The 22,802-nt window shown below is 46.4% G+C and overlaps 1 long non-coding RNA gene across 1 annotated transcript in view; it reads right to left on the bottom strand.

Moving 5' to 3' along the window:
* The window catches only part of LOC145503975 (uncharacterized), a 100,504-nt gene that overhangs the window by 61,364 nt on the left and 16,338 nt on the right, over positions 1 to 22,802 (bottom strand). Inside the window, exon 2 of the long non-coding RNA XR_014051971.1 lies at positions 15,587 to 15,693. This is a non-coding gene — a long non-coding RNA (uncharacterized LOC145503975). The remainder of the gene's footprint in view (positions 1 to 15,586; positions 15,694 to 22,802) is intronic.

A 22,802-nucleotide genomic window follows, 5' to 3' on the forward strand; every position in this document is an offset into this window, starting at 1 on the left:
CCGGCTTTTGGGACCTTAGTTCCCCAACCAGGGATCATACCCAGTCCTCAGCAGTGAAAGTGCACAGTCCTAACCACTGGATCACCAGGGAATTCGCTCCCTAGCCCCTCTTTCATCAGCTTCTCTCTAATCGCACATCTGCCTTTCGATCCAGTCACAACCACCACACACCTGAAGATCAGAGAAGTCCTCCTCATATTCAATATGCTGCATGTGTTGTCATTCAGTGGTGTCTGACTCTTTGCAATGCTATAAACTGCAGCCCTCCAGGCTCCTCTATCCATGGGACTCTCCAGGCAAGAATACTAGAGTGGGCTGCCATTTCTTCCTCCAGGGGATCTTCCCGACCCAGGGACTGAACCCATGTCTCCTGTGTCTCCTGCATTGGCAGGCGGATTCTTTACCACCGAACCACCAAGGAGCCGGATCACAGGTAAGTTCATCCCTGAGGAGCAGACCAGGCTGAAATTCATAATGGAAAATTCAAAAAGGAGTAATCTGCCCTCTCCACAAATACATAGAGTTCTCAGCTGTCATAAAGTATCATGCCCAAACTGGAGCATTTGGAAACACAATTTTCTTATTTTTTTTTTAATTTATTTATTTTAGTTGGGGGCTAATTACTTTACAATATTGTAGTAGTTTTTGCCATACATTGACATGAATCAGCCATGGGTTTACATGTGTTCCCCTTCCTGGACCCCCCTCCCACCTCCCTCCCCATCCCATCCCTCTGGGTCATCCCATTGCCCCAGCCCTGAGCATTTGTCTCATGCATCGAACATGGAATGGTGTTCTGTTTCACATACGATAATATACATGTTTCAATGCTATTCTCTCAGAGCGTCCCACCTTCACCTTCTCCCTCAGAGTCCATAAGACTGTTCTATGCATCTGTGTCTCTTATTCTGTCTCGCATATAGGGTTATCGTTACCATCTTTCAAATTCCATATATATGCATTAGTATACTGTATTGGTGTTTTTCTTTCTGGCTTACTTCACTCTGTATAATGGGCTCCAGTTTCATCCATCTCAATAGAACCGATTCAAATGTATTTTTTTTAATGGCTGAGTAATATTCCATTGTGTATATGTACCACAGCTTCCTTATCCATTCGTCTGCTGATGGACATCTAGGTTGCTTCCATGTCCTGGCTATTGTAAACAGTGCTGCGATGAACACTGGGGTACATGCGTCTCTTTCAATTCTGGTTTCCTCAGTGTGTATGCCCAGCAGTGGGATTGCTGGGTCATATGGCAGTTCTATTCCCAGTTTTTTAAGGAATCTCCACACTGTTCTCCATAGTGGCTGTACTAGTTTGCATTCCCACCAACAGTGTAAGAGGGTTCCCTTTTCTCCACACCCTCTCCAGCATTTATTGCTTGTAGACTTTTGGATAGCAGCCATTCTGACTGGTGTGAAATGATACCTCATTGTGGTTTTGATTTGCATTTCTCTAATAATGAATGATGTTGAGCATCTTTTCACGTGGAAACACAATTTTCAAAGACTCACCATCAGTAAGGTGATGGGCAGAACACATGTGAACACGTATTAGAGATATGTGTGCCTGATTATCACCACTAGAAAAACCATTTTACAAGCATTTCATGGATTACAGGCATCAGTGACTAGAGACACAAAGAGCCCGCACCCCCTTTGAAAGGTTCACTTGCTCAGAATGACTCTCCAGCGTCACTGATCTTATTGCATGCTGCTGATAGGGGTGGAAGGCCCATAAATCAAGTTTCCTTTTCTTTTATTAAACCAGAGACCAGTGATGGGGATTTTATGTTCTTTCCACAGATTCGTTGGGAAAACACACAGTTTTATTTAAGACCTTTTGTTTTTACTTTCGAAACCCAGCATGTGATTCTGTATCTTGTTCTTCTAACTCAACACATAAAGTTCCCTGTGTCCCTAATGTTCTCATCTCCCCAACAAAACTGAACTGAAGTTTCCTCCAACAATAATAGTTACTGCAAGTTTACATTTTCAAATGACTTTCCCACACATGGCCCTTTTCATTTTCTTTCCAGAGTTGGAAGACAGCTGTAATCTTCCTTTTTTAAATATGAGAACACCAAACCGTCAAACAGAAGAGCAAGTGCGTATTAAACACGTGTTCAGGGACTTCCTTGGTGGTCCAGTGGATAAGAATCTGCCTGCCAATGCAGGGGACACACGTTCTATCCCTGGTCCGGGAAGATCCCATGTACCCTAGGGTAACTAAAGCCTGTGTGACACACCCACTGAGCCTGCACTCTAGAGTCCATCCATATATTGCAACTACTGAAACCCTTGCTTAGAACCCGTGCTCCACAACAAGAGAAGCCCAGGCACCTCAACTCACCGCTCGGAGTAGCCCCCACTCACCGCAAATAGAGAAAGCCGGAGGACAGCGATGAAGGCCTCCAAAAATAAGTAAGTGGGAACTTACACTACCAGATGTAAAATAGATGGCCAGTGGGAATTTCTGTATGATTCAGGGAACCCAAATCAGGGCTCTGTAACAACCTAGAGGGGTAAGATGGGGAGGGAGCTGGGAGGGAGGTTCAAGAGGGAGGGGACGTATGTATATCTATAGCTGATTCATGTTGATGTTTGGCAGAAAACAACAAAATTCTGTAAAGCAATTATCAATTAAAATTTGTTTCTTCAAAAAAAAAGGAAAAAAGAACTTTAAAAAGCGTAGGCATAAGGCATGTCCATGTACTTCCCCATGTGGCCCTTTAAACACCTTATAAAAGCCAGTGCTATCAGTGACCGACTTTACAGATGAGGACACTGAGACTTAAAGAAGCCAAAGAGATTATAGCAAGGGAATGGCTGAGCCTGGAGTCTCACCCCCAGGAGCACAAAGCCATGTCTCTGGGCCCTCTGCCCAAGACCTCTCCTCCTTGGGTGCCCTTTCAGGGTGTAGGCTCTGAAGGAAGCCCCACCCTTCCTTCTTCCCTGGGGACAACACAACAGGTCTTGACTCAGTGGCAGGAAGAGACATCAACTGCATCTGTCAGTCTCTTCTCTGCCCCAGCCTCCTTCCTACTAAGATTTTCCCTTATGAGGTTGTGGGGTCAAGGTTGGCAAGCAACAATACCTCCTTAGACCCCTGCCCTCCTCCCATCTCGGGCTTCCCAGACGGTGCAAGTGGTAAAGAACGCTCCTGCCAATGCAGGAGACATAAGAGATGCAGTTTCAATCCCTGGGTGGGGAAGATCCCTTGGAAGAAGACATGGCAACCCTGTCTGGTATTATTACCTGGAGAATCCCCATGGACAGAGGAGCCTGGCAGGCTATATGGTCCACAGGGTCACAAAGAGTCAGACAAGACTAAAGCAAGTTAGCACACAGGCTCCTCCCGACTCCAACTTTCTCCTTGTTCCACTCCCTTTCCTGTCTTTCCTGCTGCAAGGATCACTCTTCCCAGACTCCTTCTCTAGCTCCTCCTATGCCTGGAGGTCTCATCCCTTCCCCTCCTGTGAAAACCACACTCACCGCCATCTCTTCCGCTCCTGCCCCAACGTGGAAACTGCAGGTTTCCAGGGGATCAGGCCAAAACCTTCAAGTTGCCATATGTTTGACCTCATTACTGGGTACACAGTATGGATCCAGTAAATATTTGTTAAATTGAATCATAAACCCATAAAGAGAAAGAACTAATGGTTTCAAAGAATAAGACACTGAAACCACTAATAATAGCAGAATGAGAACGATTAACATTCCAGGCAGCATACTCAGTATTGAACATGCTTTTACCTATTCAAGCTTCACCAAAATGTTACAATAGATGTCATTCTTACTCCCATTTTGCAGCTGAGACGGCAAGGTTCCAAGAAGCGTGGTTTGCCCGAGCATGCTAAGCCCCTTCAATCATGACCGACTCTTTGCGACGCTATGGACTGCAGCCCACCAGGCTTCTCTGTCCATGGGATTCTCCGTGAATACTGGAATGGGTTGCTATGCCTTCTTCCAGGGGATCTTCCTGACCCAGGGATCAAACCTGCGTCTCTTATGTCTTCGGCATTGGCAGGCAGGTTCTTTATCACTGGTGCTACCTGGGAAGCCCAAGGTGACATTAACCAGCAGGTGGCACAGCCACGACCTTGGTTGGGCCCCTGACTCCAGTCCCTTGGTTTCTCAGCACCATTGCTTGTTGTGTGGCCCTGGTCAGAGTCCCCTGCTGTCTTGGGCCCCAAGGCCTCGTCTATGAAATAAGGGACCAGCTTTGAACCCCAGACACCAGCTGCTGGAAAGCCCTTTCAGTGTCCCAACTCCAGGCCAGGCCGAGGCCTTGAATCACCAACCCTGCTGGACTCCCGCTTCCTTTCTCAGCTCTTCCTGCCCCTTCTTGCTCTGTCTGTATCTTCTTCCTTCCCTGACTTCCCAGCTGGCTGAAGTTCCCGGGATCCTTGAGGGGAACCCAGGCCCTCTCACCCAGCACCTGGAGGAGCCACACTCCCCACGTGACTGTCTCCTGAGGCTCCGAGATGTGAAAAAGTCATGGAGAGCCAGTGGAAAGCAAAAGACAGACCCAGTTTTGCATTTCTTTCCTGCAGAATGAAGCCCAGTTCTCTTAATCCATTTGGGCTGCTAAACCAGAATCCCATAAACTGAGCAGCTGAAACCAGTGGTCCCCAGCCTTCTTGGCACTAGGGACTGGTTTCACAGGAGATAATTTTTCCATGGATTGGGTTGAGGTGGGATGGTTTCAGGATGGTTTCAGGATGATTCAAGGGCGTTACATTTAATATGCTGCCACTGATCTGACAGGAGGCAGAGCTTAGGTGGTAATGCAAGCGATGGGGAGTGGTTGTAAATACAGATGAAGCTTCACTCACTCGCCTGCTGCTCACCTCCTGCTGTACTGCCTAATTCCTAACAGGTCATGGACCAGTTTCGGTCCATAGCTGAGTGGTTGGGGACCCCTGGCTTAAACAACAAAAGGGCTTCTCATGTGGCAATTAGGGTAAAGAACCTGCCTGCCAATTCAGGAGACACGGGTTCAACCCCTGTGTCAGGAAGATACCCTGGAGGAGGAAATGGCAACCACTCCAGTATTCTTACCTGGAACATTCCAAGGAAAGACAAGCCTGGCAGGCTGTAGTGCATGGGTTCCAAAGAGTGGGACATGACTGAGCAACTGAGCACACACACACAGTTATTTCTCACCTTTCTGGAGGCTGGAAATCTAAGATCAAAACACAGCAGATCCAGTGTCTGGTAAGAGTCCCTCCCTGCTTTGCTGTCTGCTGGTTGTAGTCTCAGTGCCTTACATGGGGGAGAGACAGAAAGACCATCTCTCTGGTGTCTCTTCATTAAAGGCACTAATCCCGTTCATGAGGGCTCCACCCTCATGATCTAATCACCTCCCATAGGACCACCTCCTAACACCATAGCATAGGGTGTTTAGGCTTGGAAGCATGCATTTGGAGGGGATATATTCAATTCATAGCCTGGGCAGTTAGGCACTGTTAGTGCTCACTGTCTTTGCACTCAGCTTCTGAGTTAACCCAGAATCTTCCAGGAAAGGTGGAACAGACAGGACAAACCAGAAGTCTCTGCAGGTCTAGCCCTGATGGAAGAGAAACAGAATATCCTGGAATTGGCTCGGAGAGCAGAGAGGACTCAGTGAACTGCTCAAGGCTACCCCCACCACATCTCATCTCCGTCTGCATCCCCCAGGAAGCAAGGATTCTGTCAGTGGTACTAAGGACAAGAATGCCAAGAGTCCCCCACAAATGCAATAGGCCACTAAGATAAGCAGGAATTGGCTTCTTATGAGCATCAAGGGCTTTGAGTGTGGCCTGGGCAACAGGTGGGGGGCGGGAAGGGGTCCAATTCTCTCCTCCCAACTCTGCTGCTCTGTCATCCCTGGGAAGAGCGGGTGGGAGGGTGGTCTTCATTCGTGAAATTTCTCAAAGTATTTGCTCAAAGGGTCATTGTACAGATCTGAAGAGGAAATCCACTTACAATGTCCAACATAGCTGTTGTCATCATCACCATTACAACCTATCAGAGTCTCTTAGCTCCAATTCTAATTCCACAAATGTGCAGGGTCATTAGTAACAAGCCAGGCGCCTGTGACAAATGCTGTCCGAGAACAGAGTTCACTCCAAAGGCTGTCTCCTTCTGCTGGTTCTACCAGTGTTTATCCTCAAGGCTTCACATCAGCATTTGAGATCCCTGCTTTTCTGGAGGCCAAATGCACAGGAGGAGGGACTGGACTGGCACACGGCCTGCATCACTGGAGCCCGATTTGCCAGTAGGACGTAATCCATCTTGTTTTTTCCATCAACGTCCTCAGGACTGAATTTGTGATTTTTCACTAATGAATGATAGCCAAATAGTACCTGGACCCATGCCTCCTCCAAGACCACATCTCCTGTTCCTGCAGTTTCTTTAGGCTGTATTTCTTTGCTTAGTGGAAGTGAGAGTTCTAACTCACCAGGAAAATAAGCTTTGCCTTTTGAGACGATCTGCCTGGAGTTCTGGATCTTTAACTCTCGTCTCTAAGTGAGAAGCAGCTCTGGCCACGTTCCCCCTCTTTAGAGGCATCTATCCAGATGTGCGTCCCCCAGTCTGGCTCTTAGAGGAGCATGAGGGAAATGGCATGAAGGTTCTGGAAGACATATGGCCTGGGAGTGGGGGTGGAGTTTGAGGCTGCAGCACTTCATTCATCTGCTGGTTTTTGAGGGGTTTTTCTGTTTCTGTTTTTGGTGTTTTGTTTTGTTTTTGTTTTGCCTTGCCAAGTGGCTGGTGAGGATATTAGTTCTCTGACCAGGGATTGAACTTGGGCCTTTATCAGTATAAGCACTGAATCCTAACTACGGGACCTACCACCAGGGAATTCTTGAGTTTTAAATAAGAGTGCTAAACACACACACACATTTTAAAATCCCCACACCCCATCCACTTCTCATTTAACAGATAATAAATGGGTGATGGGCAGGGGCAATCTGCACTGGTGATAGTTATAATACCAGCCCCCAGACCCATAACCAGTGTTCTGAGCACAATGTTTTACAGCCTTGGGAAAGGATCTCAAACACCCAAACAGGAGCATCTTGGATCAGAGCTGCTCCACAGTGTATTCTTAAAGGTTTGCTGAAGTAGAAGAAAAATGTATCCACACCAATCAAGTCCTCTTGTGGCTGCTGTTCCATTGCAAAGACATGTCCCAACTGTTTGCAACCTCTTGAACTGAAGCACACCCATCTCCTCTGTCCTCCACCATCACCCAGAGTTTGTTCAAGTTCATGTCCATTGAGTCGGTGATGCCATCTAACCATGTCATCCTCTGTCACCCCCTTTTCCTTTTGCCTTCAATCTCTCCCAGCATCAGGATCTTTTCCAATAAGTCGGCCCTTCGCATCAGGTGGGCAAAGTATTAGAGCTTCAGAATCAGTCCTTTCAATGAATATTCAGGGCTGATTTCCTTTAGGATTGACTGGTTTGATCTCCTTGCTGTCCAAGGGACTCTCGAGAATCTTCTCCAGCACCACAGTTCGAAAGCATCAATTCTTTGGCACTCCACCTTCTTTAGCTGTGGATTTTGACATTTTTTTGTACCTTCACTTGGAGACCAGAAGTCCTTTATTAGATAAACCAGAGAGAGAAAGCAGACCAGGTGTCTAGAGGCCAGATACTATTCCCAAATGTATTCATTTGACCTGCACAGCATCATCATTTTTTAAAATTAATATGTTGTCAACACTTAAAGATCGGGCATTTTTGCATTTAAAAAAGTCTAGTTTCTCTTGCGGGGGCAGTGGGGCTCAGACCATCTGGCAACAATGGCTCTCATTTTTCGATAATGAGGACGGGCCGGAGCCAAGTGGCTTCATTCCTTCGAGAGGGGTCAAGAGTGCCATATCCGCCACAGCTCCCAACCTCCGACTGACAGCTGCCCTCTGTGCCCGCCAGCACCTGTCTGCCTGTTGGGAAGTGAGCTCACATCCCAGGAGTAGACTTTGGAGTTTGGCTCTCTCATTACACATCCCTCTCTGGCTTCAGTCCCACATCCTCACCACTACGCCCATCTAGTTGCTCCTTGGAGCAAAAACAGAAAGACAACTTGGGCGAGCATCTAGAATGTAGGCAATCTTATGCTGGCCTCATGGTTCTGTCATGTGTGATACAGCAGGACAAGGGAGGGAATTGTTGAGTAGATTAATGAAGGATTTGTTGGGACTTGCCTGGCAGTCCAGTGGTTAAGACTCCCCATCCAACCTAACAGTCCATTAACAGAGGAATGGATGAAGAAGATGTGGTACATATATACAAAGGAATATTACTCTGCCATTTAAAAGAATGAAATAATGCCATTTGCAGCAACATGGATGGACCTAGAGAGTGTCATACTGAGTGAAATAAGTCAGCAGAGAAGGAGAAATATCCTATGACATCCAGGAATCTAAAAAGAAACGATAAAAATGAACTTATAAAACAGGAACAGACTCACAGACTTCAAGAATGAGCTTATGGTTCCAAGCAGGGGAAGGATGAAGGGAAGGGATAGTTAGGGAGTTTGGGGTAGACCTGTATACATGCTGCTCTATTAAAATGGATAACAAATAAGGACCTACTGTATAGCACATGGAATTCTGCTCAATGTTATGTGGCAGCCTGTATGAGAGGACAGTTTGGGGGAGAATGGATGCATATATATGTATTGCTGAGTTCCTTTGCTGGTTACCTGAACTATTGTAACATTGTTGATAGGCTATAGCACAATACAAAATTAAAAGTTTTTTTAAAAAAGGACTCCTCATTTCTAATGCAAGGGGCATGGGATTGGTCCCTGGTAGGGCAACTAAGATCCCACAAGTCATGAGGTACAACCAAACAACTAAAAATAAATTTTCAAATATTAAAAAAGATGAAGAATTCGTCCTCAAAGCCAGCCCACTTGGGAGTCTCAGATCTGTTTCCAGGCTGGATTTTACCAAAACACGATGTGTTTCCTATCTAATGAGAGTACAATTTCAAGGGAGGAATTATCCAATAAAGCTCTCCAACACTTTTCATCCCAAAGAGACAAGACTCCCCCAATGCCAAGGGTAAGACATTCCAGTGTGAGTGTGAAGGGAGAAACCCTCCCAGAAAAGCCTTCCGGGCTGGGCACAGGGGCAGAGAGGCTGGCAGTGAAAGGGGAAACCTGTCGTCACCCACAGTCCTTCAGGAAACCACACAGCCTCCTGGCTGAGCCAATCTTAGATTAACCTATCGTGTCCTGAATACACATCAGAATCAAAAGTGGCCTTTGACTTTGCTTCTCCCTTTTTACTTCCTTCCAGCTGTCTTCCATGATACAAGGCCACGAGTGTGGGATCCAGGTCTCTCTCCTCAGCACCACCAATGACGACCCCGTTCTCCGTGATAAAAACACACAGTGTTTCTCCTTTGCGTGTGTGCCCTCCTTGGGCATTTTCATTTGCATTTTCCCAAACACTTCTTGGAAAAAATTCCTTAGTGGGATAAACTATGAACACCATGGCTTAAATGGGTTTTAAGATCTGAGAATCTTGATGGCATTTTATGAGGAGCTCCAACAGGAAAAGCAGATAAGGGGGTGTCTCAGATTGAAGCATGAGCAGAAGGTGAGCCTGGACCCGTGTCTGCTTAGTGGTTCTGTCTACACTTCCACTCCACCCCTCAGGGGTTCACCAGAGTCTGAGGGTTTCCCAAATGTGACTTGAAGACCTCTGCAATGAAGTCTTGCCCATATGTGGGGTGAGGGTGTTGGTGGTGATGGTGGTATTGGCACTGGCAGTGTTGGTGATGATGGTGTGTGGTATGAAATGGTAGTGGTGGTGATATAAATGTGGATGGAGGTGATGGTGGTGATAGTGATGGCACTGGTGGTCATGGCAGTCACTGGCATGATGGTGTCATTGTAATGGTGGTGGGGGAAGTGGGTTTTGGGGGTGGTAGTAGTGACGGTGATCATGGTGGTGGTATTAGAGTCAGTGGGCATTATGATCTCAGTGTTGGCGGTGGTCTGGTGATGGTGAAGGGGTTGGGTGTGCCATGCTGATGGTGGAGCTGATGCTGGTGCTGACAGTGGTGGGGAGAGTTTTGATGGTGGTGTTGCACCACCTGTAGTAACAGACAAAAATCCCATTGGAACAAAGGGTTTATTAAAATTAAGTCAATTTTAGGTACTATGGTAAGGAAAATAAGAAGGTAAACACCTTGTTGAAAAACATCTTCCTATTCTTTTGTTGGAGCCCATCTCTAGCACTGAAGACCCCCGAGCTGTTCTGGGGTGGTGGGTGGTGTCCCAGAGGGCACTATGATATTCACAATGCAAGGCAACCAGGAAATGCACTCCTGATTGAGTGAATGCCTGTGCCCAAAGGGCAGCCACCATTCAGACATTCCCTCCCCAGAGACGAGGCTTCACAAGGTGAGCCTGCAACCATGGGGCAGGAAGAGTCGTACCCATGTGCTGAGAACTCAGCCTACTTCACAGGGACCTGATTCAACAAGGACAAAGGTGGCTGGCAGACTCTCTAGCTCACTGTTCTGTGTCCCAAAAAGTAAACTCTTATGTATTAGTGTCAATAAGACATAGCCTAGCAGCCAAGAAATGCTCAGCCATAAAGAAGACTGAGCACTGAAAAACTGATGCTTTGTGGTGCTGGAGAAGACTTGAGAGTCCCTTGGACAGCAAGATCAAACCAGTCCATCCTAATGGAAATCAACCCTGAACATTCATTGGAAAGACTGATGCTGAAGCTGAAGTTCTACTACTTTGGCCACCTGATGGGAAGAGCTGGCTCATTGGAAAAGACCCTGATAGTGGGAAAGATTGAGGGCAGGAGGAGAAGGGGATGACAGAGGATGAGATGGCTGGATGGCATCATCAACTCAATGGATATGGGTTTGAGCAAGCTCCGGGAGATGGTGAAAAACAGGGACAATAAAAACTGCAGCCTGGCGTGCTGCAATCCACGGGGTCCCAAAGAGTCGAACACGACTGAGTGACTGAACAACAAAGCAACCAATTGAAGCAGCATGCCAGGGTCCTCTATACAAAATTGCACCTGTTAATAATTTTAAGTAAAGCTGGGATGTTTTTGTAATTTGTTTTTATTTCAACTGCTCAGGACAAGGCATGCACATGGGCATAGAATGGGTGCTTCGCATTTTGGATGAGCGTTTCTGAAGTCTGAACTTGACACAGTTCCCCATGAGTCAACTGCCCTTTAAACCAGAGGTCCCTAGCCACCTGCACCCTCAAGTACAGATACCAGTCCCAGCCTCCATCGCCCACTCCTGAGCCCACTGATTCAAATGCTAATCTCAACTGAAAACACCCACACACGCAGCCAGAAATAATGCTTTATCTGAGCATCCCATGGCCAGTCAAGATGACACATAAAATTAACCATCACACCATCCCTAGGCCATTGAATGCTGCCCGGCTGTTAAAAGAAATTATTTAGATGTGAGCATATTCATGTGGAAAGATGCTCATAAACATAAATTTAAAAAAAAGAAACTTGGCCATAAAAATATGTATATTAGCGTTTCTATTGTGTTGTATGAGACATGCATATATTTATGGTCAAGTGTGAATAGAAAAACATTTGGAAGGATAGTCAACAAATTATTAATCATGGTGACAGCAGGAGAAGATTTCAGGATGATTTTTTACTTTATAAATGAAGCTGTTGATTGATTCTTTTGTTACTAGCATATACTATTTGAAAGTGAAACTTAAAAATTATCCACTGTTTGAAAAATAAATATTAATGTTCGGGTTCACTGAGTGCTATGGACTTAGATAGTTATCATAAATAGGGAGGCATTTTTGTTTCCACTAAAAAGAGATTATTCATAGCAATTATTTATACATACCTGAGCAAAACCCCAAAGACCCTCTTGTACACATGTGTAAGGAAGCAGACACAAGAGTGTGTGCTACAGCTTGGCTTGAAGGCAGAAGGGTGGGATCAAGCCAGTGTCCACCGATGGCCCAGTGGAGATGTCGAAGAACATGGCTTGTTTAGAGGTTAAAGTCTTGCTCACTAGATCAAGCTCTTAGATACACACAACAGTGATGAATCTTTTAAAAAAAAACAAACCTCCATCTACCAAGAATTCTTGCCAAAGAAGTGGACCCTCTAGCCCAGCCTTTACAAGAACACCCATTGGTTGGGAAAACAATGGTAGGTAAGGTTTACTATGCTCTGTATGTTTTTGTCCCCTGCAAAATTCATATGTTGAAAACCTCATGTCCAAGGTGATGGTATGAGGAGGTGGGACTTTGGGGTGATTAGGTCCAGAGGGCAGAGCCCTCACAAATGGGATCAGTGCCCTCATAAGGAAGACCCCACTTCTCTGGTGGTTCAGTGGTAAAGAGTCTGACTGCAATACAGGAGACCTGGATTTGATCCTTGGGTTAGGAAAAACCCCTGGAAAAGGGAATGGCAACCACTCCAGTATTCTTGCCTGGAGAATCCCATGGACACAGGAGCCTGGCGGGCTACAGTCTATGGGGCCACAAAGAGTGGGACATCACTGACTAACACACATACACACACAGGAAGCCCCACAGAGCTCCTTTGCCTCTCGCGCCATGTGAGGACAGGAGAGGCCTGCAGCACGGAAGCGCATCCTCCCCTGGGCTCACCGGCACTCTGAGCTCAGACTTCAGGCTCCAGTTGCATGTCTAAGCAGCTCAGGCTGTGGAGTTGCCTCATAGCAGCCTGAGTGGACCAAGACAAGGTTTTCTGATGCCACCCAGGAAGACAAAGGAACCCCAGAATGTTCTCCAGACAAGTGATCTGGCTTCCTCATGCTTGTAGCACAAAAAAATAAAAATAAAATAAAAAATGCAGGAGAAGGTAGATAAACAACAAGGTCCTATTGTTTAGCACAGAGAACTATATTCAATATCCTACAATAAACTCTAATGGAAAACAATATGGAAAAGAATGTGTGTATATATATATATATATATATGCATATATATATGTATATGTAAAATTGAATCACTTGGCTGTATAGCAGCAATTAACACAACATTGTAATCAACTACGCTTCAATAAAAATTGTTTTAAATGCAAGAAAAGCAATCCTCCATGCATAGTGCTGGGGCTCTGACTCAAACATACAGACTCAAAGACATTTTTGAGACAACTGGGAAAATCTAATTCTGGAGCCGGTGTTTGATGATGAGGGATGCTGCTACTGCTAAGTTGCTTCAGTCATGTCCAACTCTGTGCGACCCCATAGACGGCAGCCCACCAGGCTCCCCCGTCCCTGGGATTCTCCAGGCAAGAACACTGGAGTGGGTTGCCATTTCCTTCTCCATGATGAGGGATAGTTGCTAATTTTATTACACTGAAGAGTAGCTTTCTAGTTCTGTTTTTCCAAAGTCCGTGCATTTTAGCACTGCATACACACAGCCATTAGGGTGAAATGACACGGTGACCCGGCTGTGGTATAAAACACCTCAGCAAAGAGGAAGGAAAGAATAATAAGGAAATCCAGTGAAATCATATTAGCCACCAATGCTGAGTGACAGAAGACAGTCTTTCAGTGTAAACCTCTGTACTCCTTTTGCTGTGTAGGTGAACTGTGTGCAAAAGTGTAAGAAGTGGGCTGGAAGGAAACGCATCAGAACTGAAGGCAGCCTCTTGGGACAGAGAAGAGCCTGGGGCAGTGGGCGGAGAGCCCTGAGGGAGTCTTGTGCCTCTCACCTCATAGGCAGGGATTTCCCTGGTGGTTCAGTGGTTAAGAATCCACCCTCCACTTCAGGGGACGGGGGCTCAATCTCTAGCCAGGGAACTAAGATCACTCGTGCCAGGAAGCAACCAAGCCTGTGTGCTACACCCAGAGAGAAGCCATGACAAAGACCCCACCTGCCGCACCCAAGATGGGTGCAGCCCAAAAAAAATAAACTTTAAATTAATTAATTTTTAAAAAGCAACCACTTACGGCAAAAATGACAAAATAGTTCTAAATACCCACTCTGCATGCTATGATCACAGAGGTTTATGTGTTCTCTATACTTCTGCATATTTTTGAAATTTTGTTAAAAATAAAAATGTGTCAACCGAAAAAAAAACACACAAGTTGAGAGTTGTTTTATTCCATAGACTTTCTGAGGACTTCAAACTCAGGACACATCACCTCACACTGAGAAAACCATTACAAAGAGGCAAAGCCAGGGAGCTAGAATATATAGGCTATTGTTCAGTTGCTCAGTCATGTCCAACTCTTTGCGATTCCACGGACTGAAGCACGCCAGGCCTCCCAGTCCCTCACTATCTTTCCAAGTCTGCTCAAACTCATGTCCACTGAGTTGTTGATGCCATCCAAGCATCTCATCCTCTCTCCTCCCCTTCTCCTCCTGCCCTCAATCTGTCCCAGCATCAAGGTCTTTTCCAATGAGTCAGCTCTTCACATCAGGTGGCCAAAGTATTGGAGTATCAGTTCTTCAGTGGATATCAGAGTTGATTTCGTTTAGGAATGACTGGTTTGATCTCCAAGTTTTTGCAACGAAAGACTAAGTGTTTGGAACATTAAAAGATGAGTGCTACTAAGGGAGAACCAAATATGCCAAGTTAAGAAATTTAGTACTTTTCTCTGTCTGGGAAGATGCAAGAGTCTGGGCTCACTGAAGTCATTCCTTTGATGTGCTCCTCAGCTCTCTGGGGCCAGCATCCTGTGCTTTCTCATCCTGAGTCCCCTCAGGGCTCACCATCCCAGTGGTTGTAATGTGAAGGTTTGATGGCTGGAACATCTTTGTTTAATGGTATGGCAGGTGATATTTTAGTTCTCAAATGGTTTTAAAATATAAGTCAAAGAAAGGTAAAAGCAAGAGCTTGTGGAACTCATGGAAAGAAATATCCCACACAGACCTGAGAATCCAGCTCAAGGAGCCAGGGGCAGGAGCCAGGCACCTGACCTTGCAGGTGACATGGACTTTGGCTGCACTGCCCACCAGAGCACCGTGTGGGTGCGGGACCTCACACAGGTATGTGGCACATATATGGAGGTGACAGACCCTGAGAAACCCAGACAGTTGGCCATCCTGCTCAGACGTGAATGAAGGGGCCTGGAGAAAGGACTTTGCAGCCGGACCCCCGCGGCTGGGGGAGCATGGGGACTTACCTCTTCAGGAGGAACATCATTTCTTACAATACTGGTTGGCATTTAAAAGCACCATACATTTAGCCTATTAAAAAACTATCAGGTCCCTACTCTCTGCCAGGCACTCAAGTACCATAAAATAGTGTCTGATGTCACGGTAAACAAGCTAGGCATTGTCCTGGCTGGCCAAACCTGTCCCAGGAAGCCCCAAACTGGGTGTTCAGCCATCCTTAACCATCCCGTGGTATTGGCAATGGGGCATCACCATGCTAGCAGGGGCCCCAGTTCATTCTCACCAAGCACTGGGACCCAGGCTTGGCACATGGAGACCCCAACAATTATTACAGGTGTGTCCTCCAAGGTCCTTGCCCGCCCCCTTCTTTCCTTGGGAACTGCCCTGAATGTCCTTATTTAAGAAGGTCTGCCTTCCCTGCGGGTCTGGGATAGGTCCCACATAGCCTTGTCCCAAATCTCACCTCTCTGAGATAAGGCTTTTCTGCAGTTTCTACAGTAAGAACATCTTCAGAGAGATGACAAAGGCATCCAGGAGATTCCATGGAAGAAACAGTGAAGAATTATTGCTCTAAAAAGAAAGGAGGAGAAGGGGGGAAATGTCTTAGTGAATTAAGGACACCCAAAATAAAACTGGTGAGAGAGCAAATCCTACCTGGGATAATATGAGATGTTGACCTTTTATTTTTTAGTATTTGTTTGTCTGCTCCAGGTCTGAGTTGTGGCATGTGGAATCTTTGATCTTCATTGCAGCATGTGAACTCTTAGCTGAATCGTGTGGTTGGATCTAGTTCCCTGACCAGGGATCGAAACTGGGCCCCCTGCGTTGGGAGCATGCAGTCTTAGCCACTGAACCACCGGGGAAGTCCCATAATGTTGACCTCTTTTTTAGTGCTTCGTTGATCTCCACATTTGGAAGGTGGGTGTCACTTTTATCATCAGAAAAGAAAATGTAAGTCTAAAAATATTTTAAAGACTTAGCAACTCAAAGTGAGTGGAGTACTTTTGGGGACAATCAGATTTCACCTATTTTTCATTCATAACATCTTGACATGGAAGAGGGATTGGAATTCTGGCTACCCACATAGAGTCAAGTGCTGGCAAAATTGCATTTGGGAGATGGATATCATCATGTGTAGCAAATGAGGCTAAGCCAGTTCAAGGTTATGCAAACATCTCCGACCCACTGGGAGCGTTCAGTGATGGAGCCCTAGCCAAATGGAAAGAAATGTTTTCAGCTGTGTAGAGTAATCACAGCTGGAGTGACCACATTCTGATCGCTTTAACAATAGTCATCTTTTCCGATTTTACTTTTTAATATTTATTTATTTGGCTACACCAGGTCTTAGTTGCAGTATATGAATCTTTGTTCTTCGTTGTGGCAGGCTGGACCTTTTAGTTGCAGCTGCAAAATCTTTAGTTGCAGCATGTGAACTCTTAGTTGAGGCATATGGGATCTAGTTCCATGTCCAGGGATCTTGCATTGAGAGCTTGAACTCTTAACCACTGGACCACCAGGGAAGTCCCTCTTCTTTGATTTAAATCAGCAGATGCAAATGTGAAAATGTCCACACCTCAGCCCTGTAAGTGTAAAGATGAGCCTCAAGAAAACCCACAAAAGTGATTCTGTGCTGAAATGGAGACAAAAGCTAACTGCTGGCCCTCCACTGCCCACCCTCCCTCTGAAAGTAGTCCTCAGTTTGCCTTCTCTGAAGCAGTCTGGGGTCCTTTGAAAGTGTCCCCAGCTTGTGCTTTATCTGCTATCTGATGGTGCTGAGTTAGGGGTTTGGATTGGTGAGCCCAAGAAGAAGGAAGCAAGTTCGGGGGCAGAGGCGCCAGGATGCCATGGCTTTGGGAAATGGAGTGATTTTTTTTTTTAAATATAAACCAGAAAGACTGTGATTAATTCACACTAACATGAGCTGATTTGTAAAATGCAAAAATAGTCATGCATGATTCATACAAACTAAGTGATTCACAGACAGGTTCTCTCTGATTATTCATCTTGCATACACAGACTGGTGGGCAGCAGCCACATGACACCCACCCCTCAGGGAAAGCTCAGGGAAGGAAGCAGGATTCCAGTCTTGTCTGCCAGCCTCCAAAGTAGCCACCTCCTCCCAGAGTCCAACGCCCCTACAGAAGGCAAACCTGAATGTGAGAAGAAATAGTGTAAATGTAACTACAACTTAATTACAAAGTGAAAAAAAAAAACCTTGAGAGTTGTTTCATTTCCTGCTAGTTTCTTGGGTTCCTAACAGTTCCTGGTACAAGATATCTGCTCAATAAATACTCAAATGAATGAATCAGTGAATAAAGTTGCCAAAATAACTGATGCTTTATAAAGTATACGAAAGCGCTATTCCGTTCCAAAGAAAAGTGACCATAGCTAAGATGACATCAACTTAAATGGACATTAGGATTAAAAACCACATGCTTGCATCATCATTTTGAAAATCACCCAGAAGCATCCAGTACAAGCCTGGAGCCTAAGCCACACCTCCTCCAGCCACCTCTCTCTGCTGTGTCCAGCCCCTGCTCCTCTCTCCATCTGCCCATGTGTCCTGGCTGGGAGCCTCGTTTTCACCCGAGCTTCCTCTGTCCTCTGCACCACCCACATCAAATCTACCACCCGGTCACTCACCCCTGCCTCCCAGTTCACCTTCCCTTAAGCTAAACTCGTGCTGCCCAGCCTCTGTGGTCCCTTCTATGGGCAATGCTCCTGCACTCCACTGCACAGAGGGCAGTGTTTAGCTGTTGTTTAGTCACTCAGTTGTGTCTGACTCTTTGCAACTCTATGGACTGTAGCCCACCAGGCTCCTCTGTCCATGGAATTTCCCAGGCAAGAATACTGGAGTAGGTTGCCATTTCCTTCTCCAGTGGATCTTCCCAACCCAGGGATTGAACCTGAATCTCTTGTGTCTCGTGCATTGGCAGGTGGATTCTTTACCACTAGCGCCACCTGGGACACAGGGCTTGCTACAACACAAATTGGGCCACATAACCCCTTCTCCAACTTCCCTCAACCTTCTGTTTATGAGATGGGTCTAGATAGATCCCTCAACAACACACAAGTCAAACACTCAACATGGATTTTTACCTAAGTGATCCCTCACAATGTCCCAAGCCATTACCTCCTCTAATAGTTGAGAGAGCTGAGATGGAGGAGAGATGTCAAAGAGGGGGTTTCCGGGTTCCCCCAAAGTAAGGCAGTTCTGTTGAAAAAGTTGAACTCAGAATTAAATAATAAAAAACACAGACTCTCCCCTAAATCTGCCATCCATGCCCCCATGAAAATATGAATCATCGTGGCAATTATGAAATGGTAATAATAATCAGTGATGTTGGGCTATTGGAAAACTATGTTGAGCCTGCAGGGTTTGGGAGATCATCCATGAAAAGTCCCATCGTTGCTTTCTTCGGAACTTTTAAGCCTGATATCAACCATGTCAGAGTTCCCTGTTGACTGCAGTTGGGGACCCAGAGGAATAACATGGGCCTCCAAGGAGTCTTTCTTGGGAGCTCTCATTCAAAACACTACTCCAACACACCTGGGTAATACTATACTATGCTAAGCCACTATTAGAGACTGAATGTTTGTGTTCCCCCACCCCCAGTTTAGAATATGCCCACCAATGCAGGAGACACAAGAGACGTGGGTTCTATCTGTGGGTCAGGAAGATCCCCTGGAGAAGGAAATGGCAACCCACTCCAGTACTCTTGACTGGAGAATCCCATGGATAGAGGAGCCTGATGGGCTGCGAGCAGCCATGAGGTCACGAGCAGTTGAACACAACTGAGCACCTGAGCACGCATACTCCCAATTTAAGATGCTGATGTTCCAAACCCCAGTGTGATAGGTTTTGGAGGTGGAGGGTCTTTGGGAGGTGATTAAGTTTGGATCAGGTCATCAAGTGGTGCCCTCATGATGATCCCTTGTAAGAAGAGGAATAGACAGGAGAGCTCTGTCTGTTTGCCTCCTCCCTCCCCTCTCCTGCTGCCTCTTCCTCCATTTTTCTCTCCCTCTTCTTCTTCTTCTTCTCCTTCTTCTTTTCCTCCTCCTCTTCCTTCTTCTTTCTTCCCCCTTCCACTCTCTCTTTCCCCTCTCCCTTCCCCACCAACCCTCCGCTCCCCACTAGCACACACCAAGGAAAGGCCACATGAGGATGTAACAGGAAGACAGCCACCTTCAAGTCAAGAACAGAGTCCCCCCCCAGGAACAGAATTTGCTGGCACTTTGATCTTGACTTCTCAGTCTTCAGAAGCATGACAAATAAATGTGTGTTGTCTAACCTATGTCTATGGTATTTTGTTATGGCAGCCCTGACTGACTAAGAAAGCAACTGACATCTCCTTTAGAAACTTGAATAACACTTAACCAGAAAAAGTCAACAAAACGTATGCCAACGTTCTGAGCCAGCTCTGGCACCCCTGCCTCCATTCCCCAGCCCCACCTCCCTTTGTGAGCATAAGTGATTACCAAATATTTTCAAACTGCATTTTCCCCACTGAACAAGAAAAACACAAATACCATACTTAAAATACTACAATTGTCTTTACCAAGCACCATCATTTTAAGGAAACAATTGTTCTTCCCTTTACATATGGATTATGTTTTTTCCTACAGAAAAAAAAGAAGACACCGAATTTTACATACAAAATTAGCTTTAAGGTAGAAAAACGGTGCCATTCAGATTCCAAGCACTTGATCTGTGACAGTTCTGAGCCATAAAGTCTGTATAAAAAGATGAACATGACTTTCCCAAGTGCCCAGGGCACCATAAAGTTTTCAAGGTCATAAAGATCACCTCTTGTGACTGTATTAGATTTCTATGTCAGACCATTTGGGATATCAAATTATCCAAAACCTAACAGATTAAGATAACACTCATTGGTCAACTTACAGCTCATTAGGTGAGATGTCCATGGCTGACATTGGTTGGGTTCTCTGCCCAGGGTCTTCCAAGATTGAAATCACATGCAGAATGTGTGCATTCTTTTCTGGAGGTGCTAGCGAAGAGTCAAGCTCATTCAGGTGGTTGAATGACTGAGGTTGTAGGACTGACATCCTGTTTCTTTCCTGGTTATCAGCCTGGGGTCACTATCTGCTCTAAGAGGCCAGCTGCATTCCTTGCCACACAGCCTCCTCCATCTTTAAAACCAGCAAAAGTTGAGTCCCTCTCACATCAAATCTTTCTTCTAAAGCTTCATCTGATTAAGCCAGGCTCACCCAGGATGATCTCCTTTCCCTAGAGTGAAAGTGTTTTAGTCACTCAGTTGTATCTGACTTTTTGCAACCCCATGGACTGTAGCCTGCCAGGCTCCTCTGTCCATGGAACTCTCTGGGCAAGAATAGTGGAGTGGATAATCATTCCCTTCTCCAGGGGATCTTCCTGACCCAGGGATTGAACCCTGATCTCTGGCCTGCAGGCAGATTCTTTGCCATCTGAGCCACCCAAAAGTCAACTGATTGCAGACCTTAATTACATCTGCAGAATCCCTTCACAGAAAAACACCTAGGTTGGTGTTTGATTGAAGAGCTGGGAGAAAGTGTTGGGGGGTGGGGGGAGGGAGGGAACTTGGGAGCCATCTTTGGATTCCACCTACCACAATGCCTTGGCTTTTGTTCACCAGCCTCATTATCTTCTTTATTCACAAAGATCAGGAAAAGATCTCTTACTTCTAATTATTTCCACATGCCAGAAAATGAATCATTTTGGAACTGACAATCTATTCTGTGGCCAAATTGGCGAAATTTCAGAGGCCAAAATAAAATCCAGCCTACTCTGAAACCTGTTTGTGCAGGCTCAGCGGTAAAGTCTCTCATCCGCTATTAGCATCATCAGAAGACCCTAAGCACCCCTGACTATCAAGTGATGCCACGGGGGACCACAGGGGCCTGCAGCAGGTGGACATGATCCCTCGTCTGACCCCCACTCATGCTCTTAGCAGGAGCTCTGGTGTCTAAATCCTCACCTCTCAAAGTGTAGTCCTGCCTGCCCAATAACACTGGGCCAACCTGTGAGCTTAGAGGAAATGTGGACTCTCAGGCCCCATCCCTGATCTGCAGAAACAGACTCTGCCTTTCGACAAGATTCTGGAGAATCTATGTGCAGAGTTGAGTTTGAGGAGCCCTGGTGTAAACTACATGCCCAAGGATCAGAAATAACTCATTCTGCAAAACCCTGTGAAGACCGAACATGTTACTCCCTCCCCCATCCAAGTCCACTTGGTCCCTGCACTGACTGAGCCTTTATAATGACTTCCATCCATGCTGCATCCAGCCACACGAGGGGAATCTCACGATTCAAGCAGTGATTCCCTAAAATCACTCCCATCTCTCTGAGTAACTCTTTCCTTGGGTGCCCAATTCTCTGCCTGGTTTTCCCTGCCAGATACCCAACAAGTACCCACAGTTGGGAGGGCTTTGATTTTTCAACCGTAGCCCCAACCTGAGAGGCTCACTGGGGTCACTCATGGACAGGACTGAGGGACCCCTGCCCCCCACCTTGAACGTTACCCACCTCTGTGTTGGAGCAGCTTGCACCAACACTTAAGTGAACTGGCTCACAGTTTATTGGCCAGCACTGGTCATGTGTCCTACTCCCCTTCCCCCACAACAGCTACAGGCCAGAAATGCCTGCCATCCACACCAGAAGTGGAGAGCTCCAACCGTTCAGGCTCACTTGACTTGTGTGCCCACTGTTGGGAAAGGCTGATGGAGACTATGTGGATGGCCCCCTGAAGTCCTCTTTTGGCCATGCCACTTCTCAAAGCAGTCTGAGAGGACAGGACATGATTCAGGGCACTCTGGGGCCCCTATATTGGCAGGTTTTCTGACAGGTGATGAAGGTGCCAGGTGCCACCTGGCCTCCGCGTTCAGTGCCAGCACCAGCTTGCTCTCCCCACTCGCTGGGCTCCTTCTGGGCCTCGGAAAGGCCTGGATTGACCCTCGGGTTTCTCATTTCCCCAGGCAACAGGAAGCTGGGGCTTCCCTGGCAGAACTCAGAGCTGCTGGGCTGGGGAAGTCTTGTGGCTTTGTGAGGGGTTCCCCCAGCCAGCAGTTCCCAGAACCTGGGTCTCCAGGTTTGTCGTCATCAGAACACACTCATTCTACCAGGTTCCAAAAAAGTGCAGGCTGCTGCAGGTTGGGAAAGGGGCTGCATCTTGATGCCTTTCCTTAGAGTGGGGGTGGTTTTCAACAGGTCACTTAACATTATTGGGCCTTATTTCCTGGTGTGTAAAAAGAAGGCTTTCATAGCATCTCTCTCCTAGGACTAGGGGGAGAGATTAGAGGAATAAGGATTAGGAGAAGATTAAGGGTTGTAGGGACTAAAGGTATGACCTTCACTACCCAACTTCTCATGCTACACAGTTGCTGTCACACCTCTTGCATCCTGGATGCCCATGATTGTGAATGGCCCAGCACAACTAGCCCTAAGCACCTGCAGCTAGGACCATTAGAGCGCCTCAAAAGCACAGTGCAGAGATTCCCTGGTGGTTCAGTGGTTAAGACTACTAGCTTCTAGTGTAGGGAGTGTGGGTTCAATCCCTGGTTGGGGAACTAGGATCTCATAAGCGGTGCAGTACGGATAGAAAAAATAAAAGCACAGTCCATGGCCCAGGCAGGCTCAGAGAACTACTGGGTTACTTTCAGGTGTTCTTCCTGTGAGGAACCAC

Source organism: Giraffa tippelskirchi, chromosome 4, assembly GCF_054371585.1.
Source record: "Giraffa tippelskirchi isolate mGirTip1 chromosome 4, T2T-mGirTip1v1.2.pri, whole genome shotgun sequence".
NCBI lineage: Eukaryota > Metazoa > Chordata > Mammalia > Artiodactyla > Giraffidae > Giraffa > Giraffa tippelskirchi.